This window comes from Balaenoptera acutorostrata, chromosome 21 (assembly GCF_949987535.1).
Source record: "Balaenoptera acutorostrata chromosome 21, mBalAcu1.1, whole genome shotgun sequence".
NCBI lineage: Eukaryota > Metazoa > Chordata > Mammalia > Artiodactyla > Balaenopteridae > Balaenoptera > Balaenoptera acutorostrata.
In genome coordinates this window covers 34,386,037-34,401,728 of record NC_080084.1, presented here as the reverse complement: position 1 = coordinate 34,401,728, position 15,692 = coordinate 34,386,037, and positions in this window count along the sequence as shown.

The window sequence follows — 15,692 nt, the reverse complement described above, 5'->3', positions numbered from 1 at the left end:
TACTCTTTTTTTTTTCATTTAACACTACTTAAAAAATATTGCTCAATTAAGCAATAACAAATTACACAGTTTCCCACTCTGTCCTGTTTTATTACCTAACATCCAAACCAAAAGCAATGGAAACCAGTCATTGATTCTGGGCACATTGTTGTTTCCATTTTATCATGAAAACTAAAGAGACATTAACTGATGCTTGGAAAACTAGCTCTCATCACAGAAACTCAGGCTGAGTCAAGGAAACCTTTGAAGACACAGCCCACTTTCCTACACTTCCTGAGAGCTACTTGAACAGGTTTCCACACTTGCCAAAAAGTCAGATTTATCTCAGGAAGTAAGCTTAAAATGTTCAATCATTAAGATTTATTAAAGTATAATGTTAATACATCAAACTGATAGGATCACTTCATGTTTCCCCATGTGTGTAAAATGCACTGTTCCTTAATTACTATCATTTTCACACGTAGAAAAAGAACCCATGGAACACAGCTATGCTTTGAGGTAAAAGCAGTTTACCACTAAGAAGACTGTATTTTCTCTGCAATGAATAAGAAGCTGAGTGCCCCTAGAACCTTTTCAAACAGTCCCAATTTGGGACTTAACGTGCGTGTACTCCTGGACTCTGGGCACATTGTTTCTGTGTTTTCTTGGTTAGGAAGTCACTTCCCTCAAGCTGCTGTGTTTCATTGCTGTATGTCCTCCACATGCTGGAGGAGTGTTTTCAGATAGTTTTATAATGAGTGTAATAAAGATGGTCTAGTTGATATCCAAATTTCCTTATCCCTTGCAAATAGGCTATTCAATTTTGAGACACTCAAGTCTAAAAGTCAAACTTATCAAAATTTCTATCTCCTTTTCTTTTTGTCTAAGAGTATATACTTATATAGTCTCATTATCTTTCTTTCACCTGCTTAAATATTTTCTTGATCTTTTTATCTTTCCAATCACTGATATTTTCTGTTTCAAATTAAAAGTAGGAAATTGTTTTTCACTGCTAAAAAATATTAACAGCAAAAAAACCACTCCTTTGAAACATTTGTCAACCTCAGGGTTGCAATGTCATTCGGCTGAAAGAAAATGTGAAGTGCCAGGATTTCTCTGGTCAGCCTCCCATAACATTACCTTGAGTCTTAGTTGTACCTGCGCAGACCCTTCTGCAGATGACAACTCAGTGCATAAGACTATCCAGTTGGGTATCTTTATATCCCTGTGAGCAAAAATGCAGCCATGTTTTTATACCACTCTGTGGCGCTTGTGCTCACACACAGGCACCCTTTCATTTGTGATGTTGGAGTTTGTATTCCTAAAAATCAAGCTGGTAGGCAGGTGCTGCACAGAGAACCACAGAGAGAACCACCTTCACTCATGGGACCCATACAAGGACGGGATGTGAAGAAAAACTGACAGACTGTAAGGAAAACAAGCCCCATAAGCAGATGAACAGAGAAGCAGAGGGCTTTGTGGATTTGTCAGTGCTTTTGACTAGCAGTCCAAATGGACATATTTCACTTTGGCTGGAAATAAGCGAATCAGGGAAAAGAGTTCATGAGAAATGTGCTTCTTGGTCTATAGTCGTGTTTGTTTAAATAGCGAATCAATAAAGCAGTGGCAGCAGCATAGTTTTGAGCATCACGAAGCTCCCTTACAGAGAGGGACAATGACATAGACAAAAAACAGATCTCAAGGGACAATATTTTCAACAAAACCAGGCGACAAGATACCACCCAAAACCCCAGAAGCCGAGTAGGTAGGACGAGATGCAGTCCTGTGTGGAGATATAGGCATGGATATAGATAGATATATATAGAGATAGATAGATAGATGATCATATATGAGCAGCTGTGCAGAGGTAGAAATAAGAGGAGGTTTGACGATCCTAAGAGCCAGACTTCAGAAATTGCTTACAAATATTCATTTCTAAAAGAGGAGGACCACATCTTAGTAAAAATATATCAGCAAGCAGATTCGGGGGACAAATGGTAAAAAGAGCAGAAATTTGCAGACTTCGGAATTCTGGAGAGTGCCGAGAGACCATAGGTACAGGCTAAAGGGCTGCCAAGAGATCAGAGGATGCTGGGTCAGCCTAGGTTCCCAATAATTAGGAACTCACAAGAAAAAAATCACCCTTTGGGTAGGACAGAGCCCACTCTGAGGAAATACTGCTGGAAGCAGAACCCCAATGGAGCGGGCAGGAACACAGTTGATGCAGTAGAAAGGGAGCCCTCACATCAGTGAGCAGGGGCCCGAGGAAGCTGATCTCAGAGAGTATTTTTTAGTGGTAACTGCAAAGACGAACACTGTTTTTCACACTTCACAGGACCCGCAGGTGGGGGGGCACCCAAACCCTGAAGGTAGAATACCATCCTGCTCCATCCAAACCCATCACACGTGAGCAACAGGAAAGGGCCGTGATTGATGGCTCGTCAAAGAAAGTGTAAGAAAAAACTGCTCGAAAAATGTACCAACAAAGGAGCACACCAAAAACAATATATAACAGTATTTCAAAATTAGCTCAGAGGAATTAAGAAAATGGCAGAAGCCGTGAATAGGCAGCAGAAATCACAAAAAGAAAACTCTGAAAATGGATGACTAGAGAACAGGAGGAAGTACAGCAGAGAGAGATCAGGAAAGGAAAAAATTCAGAAATAAAAACTAAACTAGAAGAAACACCCAAAGAAAGACTACAGAGAACATGGTGAGAAAAAAAGTTAAAAAGGGGGAGATTTTTTAAAAATCAAAATATATGGAAAGGTATAGAAAAGGGTTTGTTGAAAAAGGTAAATATGGAAAAGAGGCCATGAAGATGCAGCACGTGTAACCATGGAAACTGGAGAATAGAACCAAAACAGTGCAGTAAGCCCGGAAAGAGACACTCTGGACCTAGGAGGGCCACTCAGGATAGCCAGCACCAGGACATATCCAAGTAAATCAGCTGACCTTTTAGAGAAAGAAAACAACTCTCTGGACAGCCAAACAAAAGAACCATAAATCTTGCAAAAGAAAGAAAATCAGAATAGCCTCAGACTATTTCACATCCACACCTTGTGCCAAATGACAATAAAGAAACGTTTTTAAATTCTCAAGGAAAGAAAAGTGAGCCTAGGATTTTACATATATAACTAACTGACCCTCGAACGTAAATGCCAGAGAGAAATAGTTATAAACATGCAAGAACTCGGGGGTATTATTCTATATGGTCTTCCTGAGAAATCGATAGAAAAGCCTCAAACTTGAAATAACTAACTATAAAAGATTCATCCTAAAGAACAGGGTCCTATTGCAGAGAGGTCCGTGGATTTGGTGGTAGGAAAGGTGAGGACGGTTTCTGTTTTCTAAGCGTTTTTCTTTCTAAAGCTTTCTGTTTTCTAACACCGTTCTGATTTCAAGGGAGTATAAAAGGAGGTCATTAGATGAAAATATGAGTTGGAGAGGGTTTCAAGAGATGGAAGAGGACAAGTCATCACTGATAGTGGGAAAGGGAGTTTAAGAGAGAAACAAAGCGGCAAATAATGTTTTGCCGTAGTGTCGGGGGCTCTTTCAAAGTTCGTGTGTATGAAGGTTTCCACAGAATCACACGCTGGGCACTGTCGATCAGGAGTGGCTGTGGATACCACCAGTGACTCACAAACACCACAGGAGCAGGAAGGGGGTTGACACAGGAAAGCAAGTGGGATGCTGTTGGGAGAGGTCCTGGACTCCTTTGGAGAGGTATGAGGGAGGCGTCTAGAAATGGCACAGGTGGGAATTGAGCTGGAGGGCTAGGTCACGAGTTTACCATCGGAACCCTGTCATACTCCGCAGGCTGAAGTGGACTCGGGTGGGATGGTGCGGGGCTAATCATCCTCTCTGGGAGGGAACAATGTGAAGGACGCGAAGCTGATTGGTATTAGGCCCATTTTACAGTCAAGAAAATGAGTCAGGGACGTCCCTGGCAGTCCAGCGGTTAAGACTTCACCTGCTAGTGCGGGGACTGCGGATCCGATCCCTGGTGCGGGAGCTAAGATCCCACATGCCTTGCGGCTAAAAAGCCAAAACACAAAACAGAAGCAATACTGTAACAAATTCAATACAGACTTGAAAAAATACATTTAAAAGAAAAAAGAAAGAAAAGAAAATGAGTCAGCAGAAGGTGATGAGTCATGAGGCCAGGACTGGAATACGGAGGGTCTGCCTTCCAACGTTAGGCTTGGTTGGATGTGACTGTGACATATTGCCTCACTTTTAGTAGATAGTTATTTTTAATGGTTTGTTATTTTCATTTTGCTGTTACTTCTGAACATAAATACTGAATGTTTACCATCTTACCAACGAAGATCCCATCTATGGTCCTGATATCTGATTCTCCAACCTAAATTAAATTGAATTTGAGAAATACTATGTCTCTTATGAGATTACAGAGTTACCTTATTCAGCTTCACCGACCTAAAAACAAAGGCCTTACAAAGAAAAGTATATTTTTTAATTACTAATTTTTCCAAATCTGAGTTCTATTTATTTTTTATTTTTGCTGCATTGAGTCTTCGTTGCTGCGCGCAGGCTTTCTCTAGTTGCGGCGAGCAGGGGCTGCTCTTTGTTGAGGTGCGCGGGCTTCTCATTGCGGTGGCTTCTCTTGTTGTGGAGCATGGGCTCTAGGCGCGCGGGCTTCAGTAGTTGTGGCACACGGGCTCAGTAGTTGTGGCGCACGGGCTTAGTTGCTCCGCAGCATGTGGGATCTTCCCAGACCAGGGCTTGAACCCATGTCCCCTGCATTGGCAGGCGGATTCTTAACCACTGTGCCCCCAGGGAAGTCCCCAAATCTGAATTCTAAAAGACTTTCTTAACTTAGACAATTCTACCTCCTGGTTCTAAATTTCAATTAAATCGTGCCGATTTCTATACTATGACAACCTATTAAAGTGCCATCCTTGAAAAAGTTGACATACTCCAGGAGAATGACAAGCTCATTTTTATCCGTACTTAAATATTTAATATAATACCCAAAAGCCTGGAAGGATTGTTCCAGGAAGATATTATAACTTGAAACCCAGAATTTGCTTTGAATATTATTTACCTGCTGTGAAGGAATTTTCAATAAACCCTAAGAATACTTAAATCAACAAATACTTATCAACTGTGGTGATTGTGGTACCCGGTCCTGCTTCTGTCACTGGTGTTGTTAACAGACAAGTGCTGCTACTCGCTGTCTTGCCCCAAAATCTTACCCTACAGCAAAATAAAGCACAGGATCCCTTGTAAAGACCTTTTAAAATCCCCCCAGCAAGTGGCTGTGAGCACAGGTGTTCATTAAATTTGGTTGTCAGTTTGCTTGTCATTTATCCATGGAGCTTATTTTCACTTTCTTAGTTTTTCAGGCTCACAGAAAAACGGCTAATGACTATTCATGTGGTCCCAGGGGAAATTTCTTCTGGAGGAAATAGACGGAAACTTCTAATGTCATAACTCAACTGCGTAACCTTCACCAGGAGGTGAAAAACACCAGTAGGGCTTCAAATCTTGAAGAATCAGTTCCTGAAACCCAGAATCAGTTCTTGAAATCCAAAATGGGTGAACAGTTTAATTTTACATCTTTATTTTTGAGTTTAAATTTCACTATAAGCCAGTCACTTTAAAGTTTTTGGAAAATCACTTTGCCTAGTTTAAAGAATTATTTCGAAGAAAAAAAAGTTTAAGGTCTTGTAGGGTCAATCCTTTATAGCATGTTTACAGGCCTCATACGAAAATACCTTTAACTACATCCTCTTCAGGGTTGCCAATAATCACAGTACTTTTAAATTGCAAGAAAATCCTTATAAACATTTACATATTCCAGAAAAGATCTAGTGTAATTTCTATCCAAATAGATTTTTATCCAAATATCCAATCAAGTAAATTATTTGCTGTCTAGTACATAAACCCTCCGCATATTTGATTTAATGTTTTTTTAAATAAAAAACAAGTAAAACTGTATGTGTATACAAGCCAGTCTTTACCAAGCTCTTTCAGTTGCTAAACCAATAGAGATAATGTCAAAATGAGGCAAAGCTTAGTTAAACATGTTATGTCTTTGTTTATTCTTAGATATTATGGTGTATTCCTCTGATAAACAGTACTAGAAAAAAGGGACTTCAGGTCTGAAAAATATTAATTAATCAAAACTAATTGGTTGCCTAAAGTTAGGTTCAAAACTAACACTAAATAACATATAAAATAATGTAAGGGCTATTTCAGGACAAACAAACAAGCAAACAAACTATAATATGGAATGCAGCTAAAGAAGCCTTAGGTAAATTTAATTTTTTTTCTTTTTTGCCAACAGTATTATGGTCACAATGGTGACCCTCATGAACTGAGAATAGCTGATATATTATTACCATAAATGGGAAATTTACCCAGATAAATAGATTCTTTGGTAGCACTTAACACTTTCACAGACAACAAACAAACATTTTTGAACTTCAAGAGCTGATTGGGGGTTTCAAGAGCTGAAGCCCTTTTGTGTTGCTTTATGAATGTTGTCTTTTTTTTTTTTTTATAAATTTATTTATTTATTTTTGGCTGCGTTGGGTCTTTGTTGCTGCGCGTGGGCTTTCTCTAGTTGCGGCGAGCGGGGGCTACTCTTAGTTGTGGTGTGTGGGCTTCTCTTGTTGCAGAGCACGGGCTCTAGGCGTGCGGGCTTCAGTAGTTGTGGCACACAGGCTCAGTTGTTGTGGCTCACCGTCTCTAGAGCGCAGGCTCAGTAGTTGTGGCCCAGGGGCTTAGTTGCTCCGCAGCATGTGGGATCTTGCCGGACCAGGGCTCGAACCCGTGTCTCCTGCATTGGCAGGCGGATTCTTAACCACTGCGCCCCCAGGGAAGCCCCATGAATGTTGTCTTATGTGGCCTTTCAGGCACTAACATGACATGGTAGGCTCACAAGTATTAGAGCTGCCTCTTTGGGAGCAATGCCTGGCAATTTTTAATTTCTAAATCTTAAAACTGTCAAAGGCTTCAAGGATTAATTGTATACCAGTTCTCTAAAAGTAACAATTTCATTCAATTCTAATAATAGGCCCTTAGAGAGCAAACATAGTGTTTGTTAGTGTTATGTGTTCCCTTATTTCATTCCGTTGTTTAGAAAGTTACGAATGCATATTTTCATAGACAAAACTTTGTCTGGATCACCCTAATGTTATGACCCAGGCACCAATGTAAAGTTGGAAGTAACCGATTTATGGCAAACACTGTCTTCACAAAAACCAAATGACATAGTTACAATTCCTATAATCTTAGCAATTTCAATGAACTAAATCAGTTGCATTATTACTTGACAGCTTCCTGCAAAAATACCATTTGCATAGACACTGTATAGAGGAAAAATATTTTTAAGCAATTTTAGAGTATCACAATTTGTGAAACATTAGACTGATTCATTTCTAAATATTAGAGCAGAAACAAATATTTTCTGGCAGTGTCAGCTCAAAATCTGATGCGTCTCCCTTTTTCTTCCTTTGAAGTTAAAAAACATTTTGTGTGTTTTTGTATATTTGTTTCTTTGTTTTGGTTTTTGCACAGATTGGGCTAGATATATTGTAGCCAAAAATGAGACTTTGGTTGCTTTGTGTGTATGTGTGTGTGTGTGTGTGTGTGTGTGTGTGTGTGTGTGTGTGTTATATGTGTAAATGTACACAAAGAGCAAGGAATCAAATGGGCAATAAATAAATAAAAGAAATAATATAAAATAATATAAATAAACCTTTAGGTTAATGATATTTGGTTTTAGTTTTCACTCTGACAAAACAATTTAATCTACTGAGGCTTTGGTCTGAAATTATGACCATTTAATCATGGTTATAGATTTAATTATGACCATTTATTTCAAAAGATTGGTGCAAGATGTAAAAAGCATGTATCATTCTCTTACTTTCTAAAGTTGTTAGTTAACAGGATAATGATGGTAAGTGGTCAACAGGTGTCAAAGTGAAGGTTGAATGGTGTCCTGCAGAGGTTAGCAAACTTTTTCTGTATAAGGACACACCATAAATATTTTAATTTTGCAGACCATATGGTCTCTGTCACAACTGCTCAAATTTGCCACCTTCACCCAAAAGCAGCCATAGACAGCACATCACCATGAGCATACATGTTGCTCATGGCCACTGAAATTTGAATTTCAATCACTTTTCACATATGATGACATATCATTCTTTTGATATTTTTTCCTACAAATAGAAAATATAAAAACTATTCTTAGGTAACAAAAATGAGCTGCAGGCCTGGGGAGTGCAAAGAACATTAAATAAACCAAACCGCGACTCTGAGCTGGAGCTCTCCTGAGCTCTCCACTCTGCCGCTCAGTGATGTCACCTCCTTGGGCCTCAGCCTCCTCGTCTGCAGAATGGGAGAGTTGAGAAGCGCCTTTCAGTTTAATATCTAGGGATTTTAGTGAGATCATCATCCCCTAGTTGATATTTAATAACTGTTATTGATAAGATATGGAATGGTGTTTTGTAGTTTGCAAACTGCCTGTGTGTCTTATTTCCTCCTCAAAATTTTCTGTGAGATGGTATAATTTTACCAACTTTTTCAAAAAGGAAATTGAGTGTTTAAGAAATAATCCTAAGGTCACACACAGTGAGCAGTAACAAACTCTCATCTTGAACCCAGATTATCAGACCATGTCAAGTTCTCAGGACATTTCTGGCACAGCAAATATATATATATATATATATATATATATATATATCCCACTAGATCACTGGTTTATTACACAAGGGTAAAATTCAGAGCAGCCACGTGGTTGAGCTGCATAGCGCAAGGTATAAGGAAAGGACACACTTCTCCAGGCACCCCATTCTCCCTGAATCCTCATGTTTTCAATATTTTGATCACCTTGAGAAACTAACTGCAGAGCATTCAATCAAAATTACTACTCTGGTCTTATCTTCCCCAAGATACAGTCTATAATTCTGAGAAGAAGACAGTGATGTCGAAAGAAAAAGAGAGGAAATTAACTGGAATATATAATAGCACATCTGTGTCTCTTCTACATTTCTTGTAAAATTGAGACACTGGTAGCTGACACTTACATTTCAAGGTAATAAGCATTACATTTATTTTTATACCCTCGTAAATGCAATGCCTATTTTCAATTTGCCTATCAACATAATGGGCTATATTCTTTATGTAAAGATGGTATCATCACTAAACAGAAATATCAAATCTCTAAGAATGTTGTACTGGGTTGACTAAAGAAAATCTTTATTTTAGGTCTTTTCTTCATCCTTGACCAATTCCTTGACCTTCAAAAAGTTACAAATATTCTGTGGGCCTTGGTTTAACCACCAGCTCCTATGAATAAAAGAAGTTTATAAAGTGTTCATAATTATTTGGGGTGAGAATGTAGAATAAATTGAAGGAAAATAAGCCAATAACATCTTAATTCTCTGATCTGAAGTACAGATAATTTAATTTTTGTGAATTATGTACATTCATTCAGAAGTCATTTTGAATACCTATTGTATGCCAAGTATAGTTCTAGGCCTTGAGGGTATAATAATGAGCAAAACACAACTTCTCTCCTTGGAAAGCTTACATTTTGTTCAGGGAGACAGATAAACAAAAGAATATATGACTTCCAGGTGCTAAAAAGGGCTGTGGAGAAGAACAAAAGAGGGAGAGAACTGATGGAATGACTGTTGCTCAGAGAGGTCAGGCAGAGAGAACAGCACATAAAAAGGCCCTGAGGTATCCTCAGCTTAGCAGGAGTAAAGAGAGCAAAGAGGCAAGTGATGGGAAATGAGGTCAGACAGGGTTTCCTCGGCTTGAGATGGAGACCCTGGAGGTCTTCTTTGCAGAGTAGTGTCATGATCTGACTTAGGTTTTATAAGGATCCTTCTGGCTGTGTGTGAAGTATATACCATAAAGGGGCCAGGTCAGATGCAAGGATAACGAGAAACAATTGCAGAAGTCCAAGTGAGAATTTATGACGAGTTGAGAAAAGATCGTAGTAGAGGAAGCTGTCAGTGTTGGTCAGATGGTTTGAGTCATAGGTGAAAGGACGAGCTGTCAGAAGTTACTGACAGTTTGCCTGTAGGAGTGAGGAGAGTCAACCCTAACTGAGAATTTTGGCCTGAGAAGCTGGAAGATGAATGTACCGCTCAAAAAGATGGGACGGTGTGAGTACATCCAAGTGGCGGGGAGTGTGCAAATCAAGAGTTAGATTTCGGACAGGTTAAATCTGGGAAGCCTGGTAAGTATCCAGACGGAGATGCTAATTAGGCATTTGGATATATGAGATCCGAGTTTGGCAGAAGTCCTTGGGAAATTAGTCCAACTGGGAAGTAGAATTAGCTAGAGAAAAAATTTGAATTCACTGCTGTGGAGTCCGCAAAAATTAAGGTGAGGAGAGCAAAGGAGGCTGAAAAGAAGCAATGAAGCATACAGGAGGAGGAGTGAGAGAAAGCAGCATTCTGGAAGCCGGGTGAAGGAAATGTTTTAAGAGCTGTGTTGAATACGGCTTACGGGTTGAGTAAGAAGAGAACTATAAACTTGACACTGGGTTGGCAAAAGTTTCTGACAACCTTCAAACGAGCTCTTTCAATCCAGTAAAGGACAAGAACTTGATTGGAGTTGGTTCGAGAGAGAAGAAAAGTAAAAGATGTGGGAACTAAAAGTATAGTTGTCACTTTTGAGACTTGCTGCACAGAGAATTAAGGTCATAGGTGGAAGGGATTGTGGCATCAAGGGAAGGTTCTTTTAAGATGGAAGATATTAAATATGGTTGTACAGAAAAAATACTGAAGCAGGAGCAAGGCAGAGAGATTAGAAGAGAGTGATCCTGGAGCAGATAATAGTGGATGGGTACAGTGCACAAGAAGGGTTGCCTTAGCCAAGAGGACAGATTGTACAGTAATGGTAATAAGAAGGAAGATTATATGGTACAGACAGAGGTAGTTTGGTAGATGTGCTGAGAACACATGGAACATCTCTTCTGACTGCTTCAGTTTCCTCAGGGAAGTACCTAGCAAGATTAGTTGAGAACAATTGAGAAGGTTTGGGAGTCTGAGGGAAAGTTGTAGAACAATGGCCTAACAAAATAGGAGAACAAAGGAATTAGAGAGATGTAATGTATTTCCTGGCAACGCTAAGAGTCCACTTGAGATTAGTGGTCATTATTATGTTTTTCTTTAAGTTGTCACAATTGTGTGCTTTTCTCCAACCTTGGTCTGCTTCCTAGATAAGAACATTCAGAGTAAGATTTAAGGAAAGATTGAGGGTTTTCTGGGAGAGCACTAGGGTCAATCAGAGTTCCCTGTGAGGTCAATGAGTTCTTGGTGTCTCAGACATTTTGGGAAAATGAATGGGAAACATAAGAGGTAGTTTTCAGAGAATGAGATCCTTGAAGTTAAGATTATGAAGAGCGACAGAGATGTTGGTAATAACAAATTCTAGAGTATGACCATGAAATTGGGTATTGAGCAAGGATGGAGAAATAGATTGTTGGAGATCAAGGACATGAGAGTCCATTTCTCTTCTGTGATACGTAGGACAGGGCTGAGGCTGTCAGAGAGGCATCTGAGAGTAAGCGCAAGAAGAATCTGTGGAATCCTTTGGCTGCCCTGCTCATTGTGTGAGGACCTACAGAGAATGTTGTTATGGGGCTGGCACAGCTCCGTGGGTTTCCTCTTCTGCCATGTCAGTGGCATATCCATACACGTGGAATCCTGTGGACACCTCCTGGCAGCTATGACAGTAGAAGTAAGTCTCTATTTAAAAAAGAAAAGAAAAGAAAGATATATTATATCCCAGTTATTGACAATTCTGTACTCTGAAGATGGCCCAGAAAAATTATCCACTCGGACTCATTTAGTGGTCTTTCTCAGAGAAGAACCATGGCATGCAGCTATGATCATTAAGGACACACAACAATGTCAGAAGGTCAACATCCTCTCCTACTTCCTGATAGGTTGCTTTCTTTGTCCTCTTTAGGAAATAAAGTGGTTTGGAGTATTGCTTCAGTTCTGTAGGCCCTCATTTCCACAACTCCAAATAGACCTAGGGTGAAGTGTGGAACAAAAATGGGAAATGGACTGCTTAGAAATATTATACTCTATGCATTAAGGAAAAGGGGTAAAAAAATGTTTCTCCTGTGCAACCTAGCTCACAGGATAAGTAAGCTGGTTAAAAGTTAAAACTGAGATCATTTTGAATGTCTTCAATATCCTCCTGTTTTTACTAACATTATACCAGGAGTTATTTTGTCAAGGCAAAATAACTTGCAAGAATATAACTGTAATTATAGTATGCCATTATTTGGACATATTGCAATGGCATAACCAATTATCCTGTCATTGAATGTTTAAGTTATAATTTCATAATTATAAATGATACTAAAGAGAGAAATAATTTTACATATGTCTGTGTCTGCATCTCTCATAACATGCTTTGGATATATTCTGGAAGTGAAATGTATTAACCATTTTAATAAATGTGATATATAGTATAGGTAAGATATGGATCTTGATACAGATATATATAGAGATCTCCAATAAGATTGTAGCATTAACAAAATCTCATCGGCAATATATAGGAATAGCTCCTCACTATTTTGATATGCTTTTATTGGAACTAAATATTAAATTTAAAAGATTTCTCATGGTTTTAAGGGTAAAGAATTTTTTTTAAAAGATGTGTTGAGTGACAGAGGATGCCAATTAGAAAGTGATAAACTTATGGGAGAAAGAAAATTACTAAAGTACATTTGGGTAAAGCTGAAAGAAGGGAGACACAAACAAAAAGCTGCCATGGAATTAATGTATAGCAGTGATGATAAACTGCATCCATTCAGAGAGCTGACGATGACTCATTGTTCAAAGTAGAACACCTGTCAAGGTCTGACCTTGCTGATATTTTCATTGATCTGAAGTCAGAAGAAGCATGGAGGGAGACTGTCACACCAGAATTAATCCCCACCAACAGGGAGAATATATTGGCAATGGGAAAATTATCATGGGAAAAAAATAGGTGAGTGGTGTTAGAGGAATGGAGAAAGCTTCCTTTGTATAATTCTTTGAGACAGACCTCAGATACAAAGGAGAGGATTTGATTCTTTGTTCTGGATCTTTCTTAAGAAAGACGGATTAAGAGGGTTTGAAAGCTCTAAAAATGTAACTATCTAGGCAATAACTAATTATTCTGATGAGGTAGAAAAGTGACAGGTAAATGAAAAAATACTTGAGTTTCACAGGCTGTTCTCAGTAAATTCAGGTCATAAGAGATGTGTACAATAGCAGAAAGATTAAGCACATAGCCGAGGACAAATGTAAGATTCTGGCTCAGCCAAGTCAAGAAGGTGAAATCCTCAAGAGAGCTAAGGACTTACACTATTAAATGCTAAGGAAAAAACAAAGAAGAAAAGATAGACCCTACTTGAAATGATTGTTTGAATGTTAATAAATAATAGAAAGAAATAAAGACACCTCCTAGATTTTTATTTTATTTGGTGTCCTCTCACTTGTATAATAACATTCAGACTACAAAGAACAAAAAATTTAGTGAAAATAATCAATAGTTATTATTGATCGATAATTTAGTCAAGCAATGCATATTAAAGCCATTAGGTTGAGAGATATTGGGGAATAGGATATTTGTAAAGTGCTAAGTATCTGCCCAAAATTATTTACTAGCTGGAAAGGGAAAAATAATCTTTATATTGGAGAGATCTAGTAGTGACATCTTAATAAAGGGGCCAATCTTTGCATTGTGGAACATTCTGATGTTGTGTCTAATTATATGATTCAATATATGTCAAAAACACTTAACATGAATATTAATAAGCTTTTCATACTAATTTCCAATTAACAGAAAATGCTAGAGTTCAAAGAATCAATTATATATATTCCAAATTTATGATATTTTTCCAAAAAATAATCCTGATATCCCCCCCATCAATGTTATAAAGAAATTTAAAAGTGTGGGAGAAATGTTCTAGATCAAAAGAGATATAAACAAAAGTAATACATAAACTTTATTTGGATATTAGTTCAATTCAATCATAAGGAACTAGAAAAAGAAAAGGAAATTAAACCCAAAATTAGCAGAAGGAAGAAAATATAAAGATTAGAGCCAAAATAAAAACTAGAAAACAATAGAAAAAAAAATCAATGAAACTGAAAGTTGCTTTTATAAAAAGATAAACAAAATTGACAAATCTTTAGCTAGACTCACCAAGAAAAAAAGAGAGAAAGACATGGAAGTTTTAGCCACAGCAATCAGAGAAGGAAAAGAAAAGGAATCCAAATTGGAAAAGAAGAAGTAAAGCTGTCACTGTTTGCAGATGACATGATACTTACATAGAGAATCCTAAAGATGCTACCAGAAAACTACTAGAGCTAATCAATGAATTTGGTAAAGTAGCAGGATACCAAATTAATGCACAGAAATCTCTTGCATTCCTATACACTAATGATGAAAAGTCTGAAAGGGAAATTAAGGAAACACTCCCATTTACCACTGCAACAAAAAGAATAAAATACCTAGGGAGACAAAAGACCTATATGCAGAAAACTATAAGACAATGATGAAAGAAATTAAAGAAGATACAAATAGATGGAGAGATATATACCATGTTCTTGGATTGGAAGAATCAACATGGTGAAAATGACTCTACTACCCAAAGCAATCTACAGATTCAATACAATCCCTATCAAACTACCACGGGCATTTTTCACAGAACTAGAACAAAAAATTTCACAATGTGTATGGAAACACAAAAGACCCCCAATAGCCAAAGCAATCTTGAGAAAGAAAAACGGAGCTGGAGGAATCAGGCTCCCTGACTTCAGACTATACTACAAAGCTACAGTAATCAAGACAGTATGGTACTGGCACAAAAACAGAAATATAGATCAATGGAACAGGATAGAAAGCCCAGAGATAAACCCACGCACATATGGTCACCTTATCTTTGATAAAGGAGGAAAGCATATACAGTGGAGAAAAGACAGCCTCTTCAATAAGTGGTGCTGGGAAAACTGGACAGCTACATGTAAAAGAATGAAATTAGGACACTCCCTAACACCATACACAAAAATAAACTCAAAATGGATTAAAGATCTAAATGTAAGGCCAGACACTATCAAACTCTTAGAGGAAAACATAGGCAGAACACTCTATGACATAAATCACAGCAAGATCCTTTTTGACCCACCTCCTAGAGAAATGGAAATAAAAACAAAAATAAACAAATGGGACCTAATGAAACTTAAAAGCTTTTGCACAGCAAAGGAAACCATAAACAAGACGAAAAGACAGCCCTCAGAATGGGATAAAATATTTGCAAGTGAAGCAACTGACAAAGGATTAATCTCCAAAATTTACAAGCAGCTCATGCAGCTCAACATTAAAAAAACAAACAACCCAATCCAAAATGGGCAGAAGACCTAAATAGACATTTCTCCAAAGAAGATGTACAGATTGCCAACAGACACATGAAAGGATGCTCAACATCATTAATCATTAGAGAAATGCAAATCAAAACAACAATGAGATATCATCTCACACCAGTCAGAATGGCCATCCTCAAAAAATCTACAAACAATAAATGCTGGAGAGGGTGTGGAGAAAAGGGAACCCTCTCGTACTGTTGGTGGGAATGTAAATTGATACAGCCACTATGGAGAACAGTATGGAGGCTCCTTAAAAAACTAAAAATAGAACTACCATACGACCCAACAATC